Here is an 8,545-nt window from a genome sequence, read left to right as displayed (position 1 = left end):
ATGACTCTGAGTAGTAAACCGGATTCGTATAGTAGAGCAGTTATTTGGAACAGCTCCAAGTAGCGCGTGGTTGCTGCATCTACAAGATGACATAGAGATTTGTAAAGCACACACGGATCTGGAAGGTTCAAACCCGTTGACTAGTAACCTCTCTCACAAGCGAGATATGAACAAACCCCATGGGTGTTGGATTCATTACAATCACATAGTGATGTGAACTAGATTATTGACTCTAGTGCAAGTGGGAGACTGTTGGAAATATGCCCTAGAGGCAATAATAAAATGGTTATTATTGTATTTCCTTGTTCATGATAATTGTCTATTATTCATGCTATAATTGTATTAACTGGAAACCGTAATACATGTGTGAATACATAGACCACAACATGTCCCTAGTGAGTCTCTAGTTGACTAGCTCGTTGATCAATAGATGGTTATGGCTTCCTGACCATGGACATTGGATGTCATTGATAACGGGATCACATCATTAGGAGAATGATGTGATGGACAAGACCCAATCCTAAGCATAGCACAAGATCGTGTAGTTCGTTCGCTAAGAGCTTTTCTAATGTCAAGTATCGTTTCCTTAGACCATGAGATTGTGCAACTCCCGGATACCGTAGGAATGCTTTGGGTGTACCAAACGTCACAACGTAACTGGGTGGCTATAAAGGTGCACTACAGGTATCTCCGAAAGTGTATGTTGGGTTGGCACGAATCGAGACTGGGATTTGTCACTCCGTATGACGGAGAGGTATCTCTAGGCCCACTCGGTAATGCATCATCATAATGAGCTCAATGTGACTAAGGAGTTAGCCACGGGATCATGCGTTACGGAACAAGTAAAGAGACTTGCCGGTAACGAGATTGAACGAGGTATAGGGATACCGACGATCGAATCTCGGGCAAGTAACATACCGATTGACAAAGGGAATTGTATACGGGATTGATTGAATCCCCGGCATCGTGGTTCATCCGATGAGATCATCGTGGAACATGTGGGAGCCAATATGGGTATCCAGATCCCGCTATTGGTTATTGGCCGGAGAGGTGTCTCGGTCATGTCTACATGGTTCCCGAACCCGTAGGGTCTACACACTTAAGGTTCGGTGACGCTAGAGTTGTTATGGGAAATAGTATGTGGTTACCGAAGGTTGTTCGGAGTCCCGTATGAGATCCCGGACATCACGAGGAGTTCCGGAATGGTCCGGCGGTGAAGATCGATATATTGGACGAAGGGTATTGGAGTCCAGAAGTGTTCCGGGGGTACCAGGCTATGGCCAGCATGACCGAAAGGTGTTTCGGGAGCCCCGACAAGTGTTGGAGGGCCTCATGGGCCAAAGGGGAAGGGGCAAACCAGCCCACTAAGGGGTGGTGCGCCCCCCCCCCACACCCTTTCCCATGTTACTTGGGGAGGTGGGGCGCCTCCACCTGCTTGGCTTGGGGGGCAAGTCTCCCTAGGATTTTCCCTAGGGAGATCCAATCTGCTTGGCCGCCGCCCCTAGGGGAAACCCTAGGGCGCCTCCCCCTCTCCCCTTGCCCCTATATATAGTGGAGGGGTGGGAGAGCAGCCGCACCTCTTCCCTGGCGCAGCCCTCCCTCTTCATACACCTCCTCCTCCTCCTCCTCCTCCGTAGTGCTTAGCGAAGCTCTGCCAGAGACCCACGAGCTCCATTGCCACCACGCCGTCGTGCTGCTGGAGTTCTCCCTCAACTTCTCCTCTCCCCTTGCTGGATCAAGAAGGAGGAGACGTCCCCGGGCTGTACGTGTGTTGAACGCGGAGGCGCCGTCCGTTCGGCGCTAGATCGGATCTTCCGCGATTTGAATCGCCGCGAGTACGACTCCACCAACCGCGTTCTTGTAACGCTTCCGCTTAGCGATCTTCAAGGGTATGAAGATGCACTCCCTCTCTCTCGTTGCTAGCATCTCCTAGATTGATCTTGGTGACACGTAGGAAAATTTTGAATTATTGCTACGTTCCCCAACAATGATTGCCTCTACGGACTAAACCCTCCGGTTTATATGGACACCGAAGGGGGCTAGGGTTGTACAGAGTCGGTTTACAGAGAAAGTAATCTTCATATCCGAACGCCAAGCTTGCCATCCACGCAAAGGAGAGTCCCATCCGGTCACGGGGGAAGGCCTTCTATCTTGTATCTTCACGGCCCATCTGTCCGGCCCACGTCACATAGCCCGGACACCCGAGGACCCCATGATCCAGGACTCCCTCACTCGCACCGAGCAGGAAGGGTGAGGAGGCGCTGGGCAAGGGGTCGGGAACCCGCACCGAGCAAGGAGGGGCGAGGTGGAGGCGGGAAAGGGGATGGGCACCCGGGGCTCTAGACCCCGGGCACCCGCAATGATCAGGGAGCGGCAAGAGGAGGTGGAGAAGAGAGGGAGGCAGCCCCTGCAAATGGAGAAACTTCCGATAAAGCCCGAAATGGATGAAATAGAAAGGAGAGAAATTTGAGTTCCCCAACTCTGAGATCATAGCAACCCCTCTTGATAGTACGGTTCTTCCTATGACTCAAAAAGAAACTGAAAAACTTCTCGAGCCGACAACGAACACCGTCTTTTCTCTCTTTGGTCTTGATAGGGTTACCGACGTCCGTCGACGCACAAGAGGCGATAATGTCCTGAAATAAACTTGACAATCGGCATTAGTCCTCACAAATCATATTGTGATCAATCATCAAAATGTAATTGAGTGACAATTGCACTTTCACCCGCCATGCCGGAGATCGCCGGACGAGAGCTTGGGTGGCGAAGGGAGTGGAGGGGAGTGGAGTGCAGTTGCTAGGGTTTGGTCTGGCGAGCGGATGGGGGGTATATGTGGGGTCAGATGGGCCAGCGTGGGCCGAGGATGACGTGGCAGACGTGCCTGGGCACCCCCATGTCTGCCCCAGATTTGGGCTGGATATGAGGGGTGTCAGTCAGCCCGGGTGTTTGAGGCCCGTTTGAGGCGCCCGTTTGGGTCGCTTTTTTATGACCGGGTCGTCCGCCTGGGCGTTTGAGGTGGGTTTGGGGGCGCCCAGCTATAGATGCTCTAAGTACTCATGAGTTGTAATCACAAGTCGCCTGAAGGCCAACTCATGCTGTGAAATTACGTCAAAGGCGAGGTGGGCCACCTCGATGTACGTCAGTCTTGTGCCTTTGAAGATGTGTCAGTTCCTCTCCTTCTAGGCATTCCACATTAGGTAAATGAGGAGGCCACTATGTCGCCTTCTGAGAATGTTGTCATTCCCCATGAGGCTTTCATCCCACTAGGCGCAACTGTAGAAGGTAGAGCATGGGGGGAGGGGGGATTATTGCTCTTGCTCTTGGTTATTTGCGATGACATTTACTAGTATGGACTAAGTAATGCACACCTATCAAAATTGGTAAGTTTCCTTTTATGGACCAAAAAATTGGTGTCTCTGAACAGGCAAAAGCAATAAGTGGTGTGGAAGGAGGGCTTTTTAAATGTAGACTTTTTCGCGAATAGCAAAGCTTGCGTATTATTGCATTGGTAGAAGAAAAGCAGAATGAGTACATAAGAGGATACAACACATAGCATAGACGCATACATGAGAAGGCGTGGACATGGGACGCAGAGCAGAGAGACACGAGATGCTCAGCCTAGACAAAGGAAAAAACATAGCTAAACCACCAAGCCAAGACTAGGTAGAGGGGCAAGCCGAACTGGCAAGGTGTCGATCATCTCTAACTCCAACACCAGGGACGCCGCGAGCAAGAAAGATGGCGCCTTCAAGAAGGGGAGAGACGTCATGACGCCGCCGTCATCCGATCCGAAGAGCTGGACCAAGGGTTTCCCCCGATGCTCGAAGAGGGGCGCGGATAGAGTCCATGGCAGCGCCTCCAAGAAGGGAAACAACACCCGCGGGTGCCGCCGCTGCCAGCGTCGGCGAGCCAAGCAGGGATTTTGCCCTGGCCTGAGTCCGAGCAATTCCATTGCCGCAGATCAGAGTCCGAAGATGAGGAAGTCGCTTCACTCGTCGATATTGACACCTCAGAATGGGGTGGTGGGGTTGCACCCGCTGACGGAGGGTGGCACCCGGCGACGCCGAAAAATGCGAGCTTTGGGATTTGCAAGTCGTGGAGGTGGGCGGGGTCGAAAGGTGGCAGGGCGGAAAGAGCCGACGCGGAGGAAGGGGTGGCAACCGACGCCACCAGTAAGCTAGGAGCCGAAAAGGAGTGCAGATCCAATCTGTCGGGGACGGAGCCGCCGGGATGCCGAGCCGAAGGCCGGAGAGGACGCAACAATCAGAGCGCTCGGGCCGGAAACAATGTGCATTCAAAAAGGAAGGTATATTACAATATTCACATTGAACTAGTGGTTTCTTTCATTTTCTTCTATAATCACAATTTGAATTTGAAATGAAATGACAAACTCTTTGAATTTGAATTGCACCCAACCTATTGATACAAGTGTAGTAAGCTCCTAACCAGCGTCCTAGCTACAAATATGAGTGAAGATGGTTTGATAAAAAATGCTGGTTCAGAGGACGAGTCCAGAGCAGCGGCAGATGGCCTCCCTGTTGCGGCCTTGAGAATAATAATACTCCATAAACCACGACAAGATGGGCTGTTAGGTAGTACTAGTAGTATAATACATCAGGAGATTAATGATCAGATTGCAAAGCCTATTTGGCAGCCTCTAGCTCCCCTTGTACTAGTATATATCAGGACCTGTGTGCTCCCACAGCCATAATCAAGCCGCTCGCCGAACTGTTCCGAACCGAACGATTTCTCGGCGTACTATGATGCGAAAAAAATAAATCGCAACAGCCTCGCGAGAAACAGCGCCGTAACCTCGCACGGGACGCATACATACACCGGAAACTGAAGCATTCATCGCGAAGCATGCAGGCACGCTCACGCCCGCCTTTGGCCGCGTATTATCAGATCACATGAAACCCCGCATTGAACTCGGAAAAGGGCGAAAAGGTCGGCCGCCCACAGCAGTAGCACGGACAGGCCAGCTTCCCTCGACTTTTTACGCCGGAAACCGACGCCGGGAAGGATAGAAAGGAGCCGGGCGTGCGTACAGCTCCGTAACAGAGCTCCCGTTTTTGTTGCGACGCGGCGGCGCCGGCAGCAGGCCGCCCCCCGTGCCCGCCCGCCCGCCCGCCCGACGACGACAGCGATCGGTTGGTTGTAGGAGGAGGAGTGCGGGGAATGGCTTCGCTAGCGTACACATAAGCCTCCGCCCACGTAATCTCGCCTGTCAGCCAGCGGTTCTCTTCGCGGGTTTCATTACGCCCGACGCCCGTCCATCGTGGCCTGTCAGTTAGTCTGTTAGGGTTATTTATCGAGGGTTCCAGAGTTTACCGGGACAAAGGCCTCCGCTAACGACGATGCCATGCCACCCCAACGATGCACCATTTTATTCGCTGTTGTTTCTCACGGAGCGGCTTGGAACAAAGTATGTATTGTGTGGCTGGACCAAAGTGCCCCTCCGGCATATATATCTCTACTATTAAAGGGGATCAAACGTCGCTATGGTTCGACCACCTCGTTCGATCCTCCCGCCTCGTACAACAACCATCGTTCGGTGTCCCACACGCCCGCATAAAATCCAGCCCGCAAGCCCACGTACCATCGATACTGCCTTCCTCTCATCCCCGACCGCGTTGGACGTGGCCCAGAAACCAGCCCACACTTCCTCCCATCCCCGATCGAACACAGAGAGAAAAAAAACTGTCGCTAACACACACTCACGTCTCCGCCTCCCCCCAACTCCCAACTCCCAACTCGCTCCCGATCCCGACCCCATCTCTCTCCAGGAAAAGTCGCCGCCACCGCCGGCTGTGTTCGTCGCCCCGCCACCGATCCATCCGCTGCCACGCGCCTTCTGGATCAAGGTGAGGGATGCCTCCCGTCCCGTGCGCCCGCCTTGGAAGAGAGATGGGGGAGAGAAAGAGAGAGATAAGAGAGAGGGAAGAGCGGACAGCGGCGGCGCTGGCCTAATCGCCGACAGAGGAAGATGAGGTCATGGTTCCAAAGCGTGGCGGGTCGGCGCTGCTGATTCATGGCTGTCGACTTCCTTGTTTGATTTTGGCTGCGGGCGCGGCGCACCTTGCCTTCATGTCACCAAGAAGGTCTGCAGTCCATCATCATCCGACGTAAACTTCAGGGCGGCCACCAGAAAGATCCTGATATGCCGCCATTATGCAGGAGCTCTCGGTTATGGTGAGATAGAAACTCCAGAATACTTACACTTATAGCTATACTATGTCTCTTTTTTTCTTCCAGGCTTCATATTCATTGGTTGATATGATTTCTTAGGTTAGGATATTTTTTTTGGATAATCCTGGTCTGAAAGCTTGTGCAGAAGGAAAAATCTGCTTCCCAATCAGGCAGTTCATCAACAACAATGCCAAGATTAAGTTCAACAAGGAAGCCAAACAACTTTTTACAGTGTACACTCTCACAAGTATTATGGTTGGTAGCTGTTTCCCCTCTCCTGATCGAATGAATTATGGATGTCTCTGGTGCTACTGATAGATTGGTTTGGTGGTTGGTGTGATTTTTCAGGCCTGGTAAACAAGAAGGCAGCCAACTACTCATAAAGAGAAACCGATAAGGAGATCTGGACATATAAGGTGATTATCGCTTCTCTTTGATTTCTTTCAGCATGAACGTAGATGTGCACATTCAGATAACTTTTATTGTCCGTGTTGCTTGAATACAAATTTTATTATCTGTTCATCTTTCTAACTTTAACCAGTGGTTTGGCTGTAGACCGACAACAAACTGTAGTACAATAAATCAGGCAATTAATTTATTGTTTTACCGCATTCTGGTATCAACTACTAAGGAAAGTAGTACAATAAACAATTTTGGCTTGCATCGATTTTTCTTGTTACTATGCCTTTTTTAAAAGGACAGATTAGTTTTAAAGTTAGTTTTATTTTTCATCATTTGACATGTTAATATTTTTGTCGTGTACTGATATACTCTCTCCATCCCAAAATAAGCATCTTTGATTTAGTAGATGCTTATTTTGGGATGGAGGGAGTGCTTGCCTTGCATTTTTCCTTTCTTTTGGTGCTGGTAAGAACAAATGTCGGTTGATATGCTCTTGTTATGGCCCTGCTAAGTACAATTAACTTTGTTTTAAAAAATCACACATATATTCTGATTCATAATAGCATTGTAGGCAAAGGGTTGGAACACGTGGTGTTTAAAATTTAGACAACAATTTTCAGTATAGTATTCCGAGGACTACTAGATGGTTTAAGGTGGCAGCTTCAGATCCCAAAAATGTGTGTGAGGAGTCTCCAGACGCGCGCTACAGGCTACATCCTTAGGTTTGGTCGTCTCTTCTAGCTTAATCGTGTTTAGACCATTCCATTAGTGGTACTCCCTCCGTTCGTTTTTATAAGGCATTTAAGGCAGCTGGTTTTTAACTGTTTAGAACACTGTGTGAACAGGCTTGAACGTCTTATATAAGTGAACAGAGGGAGTAGTAGTTATCACGAGGAATCCCTCATATCTGGATTGAGAATTTGCTACTATGAGATTTTCATCCGTGCCGTGCTCTGCTCAATTGGCATATTAGGCAACCTGTACATGGCCAAAAAAGCGCTGACCGCCGAATCTCGTCCTCGAGCAAGCTTAGGAATTGAAGATACCTAGACTCCCATGAGGTGGGTATCATCGGGTAAAGCTATGTTATGAACAGCGACAACTCATATGAGGATGCCGAGGAGATCAATTGGATTCCTTTATTGTTATTGTTGCACGACAATATCTGTTATTGTCGCTATTGTTAGAAAAAATATCCCAACGTACACAATGTATTTGCCAATGTAACATCATGATTAATCTCAATCTGGGACAATGCATTATTTTCTAAATATAGTCAAACATCACCGGATATATACTTTGAACAATCAAAGGAACATGCTACCAGTAGGAAGAAAACATGCTTGCATTTTCTTAGATGGTATATAGGACCTGAATACTAATTGTCGGACTGCCGACGTACTATGTATATTGTAACAGAACTACGTGGATGATAATGTCATTAGAAAAACTTGAAAGAATTACGGTGGCTGTTAGTTTGCTCGAAGTGAGTATACACTACAATGCTTCTCATAGCTTTATACTTCTATGATGCAAACTTATGTATTCTGGAGTTTGTTTGTTTTTTTGCTAGGGAACTTTGAAGCATGTGGTTGAAGTAAATCTACATTCTGAGAAAGAATTTGCATATTCAGGAGAAGGACTGCAAACATAGTGCTTGCTTTGTTAAGATTTTTATGTTCTCAAGGATGTTAAAGGGTTCCTCCTGAGAATCAAGAGGACAAGCTTGAACTCAAGCTGCCTCTTCACACAAAAGTGCTTGAACGTAAGATGCTCCTCCAGAGTCATTTGGCAGATATAGAAATAAGATTTTATGAGAAGTAACCTAAAGGTCAAATGTGTTTTGTAGTAACTGTACCTCTTCTGTTATCTTTTTTTTCTTTATGATTGGGAGTAGTATATGTTGTTTTAGAGGGTCTATTTTTCAGAAAATAAGATTCTGTTCTTTTGTTTC

At 48.7% G+C, this 8,545-nt stretch overlaps 1 long non-coding RNA gene across 1 annotated transcript; it reads left to right on the top strand.

Moving 5' to 3' along the window:
- The first annotated feature begins 5,510 nt into the window (after positions 1–5,510).
- Positions 5,511–8,545, top strand: LOC123049149 (uncharacterized). Its single transcript, XR_006423458.1, has 3 exons — positions 5,511–6,192; positions 6,289–6,444; positions 6,538–8,545. It is a non-coding gene; the product is annotated as an uncharacterized lncRNA (long non-coding RNA).

The sequence above is a fragment of the Triticum aestivum genome, chromosome 2D, assembly GCF_018294505.1.
Source record: "Triticum aestivum cultivar Chinese Spring chromosome 2D, IWGSC CS RefSeq v2.1, whole genome shotgun sequence".
NCBI lineage: Eukaryota > Viridiplantae > Streptophyta > Magnoliopsida > Poales > Poaceae > Triticum > Triticum aestivum.
This window is presented reverse-complemented; position numbering and strand designations above follow the sequence as displayed.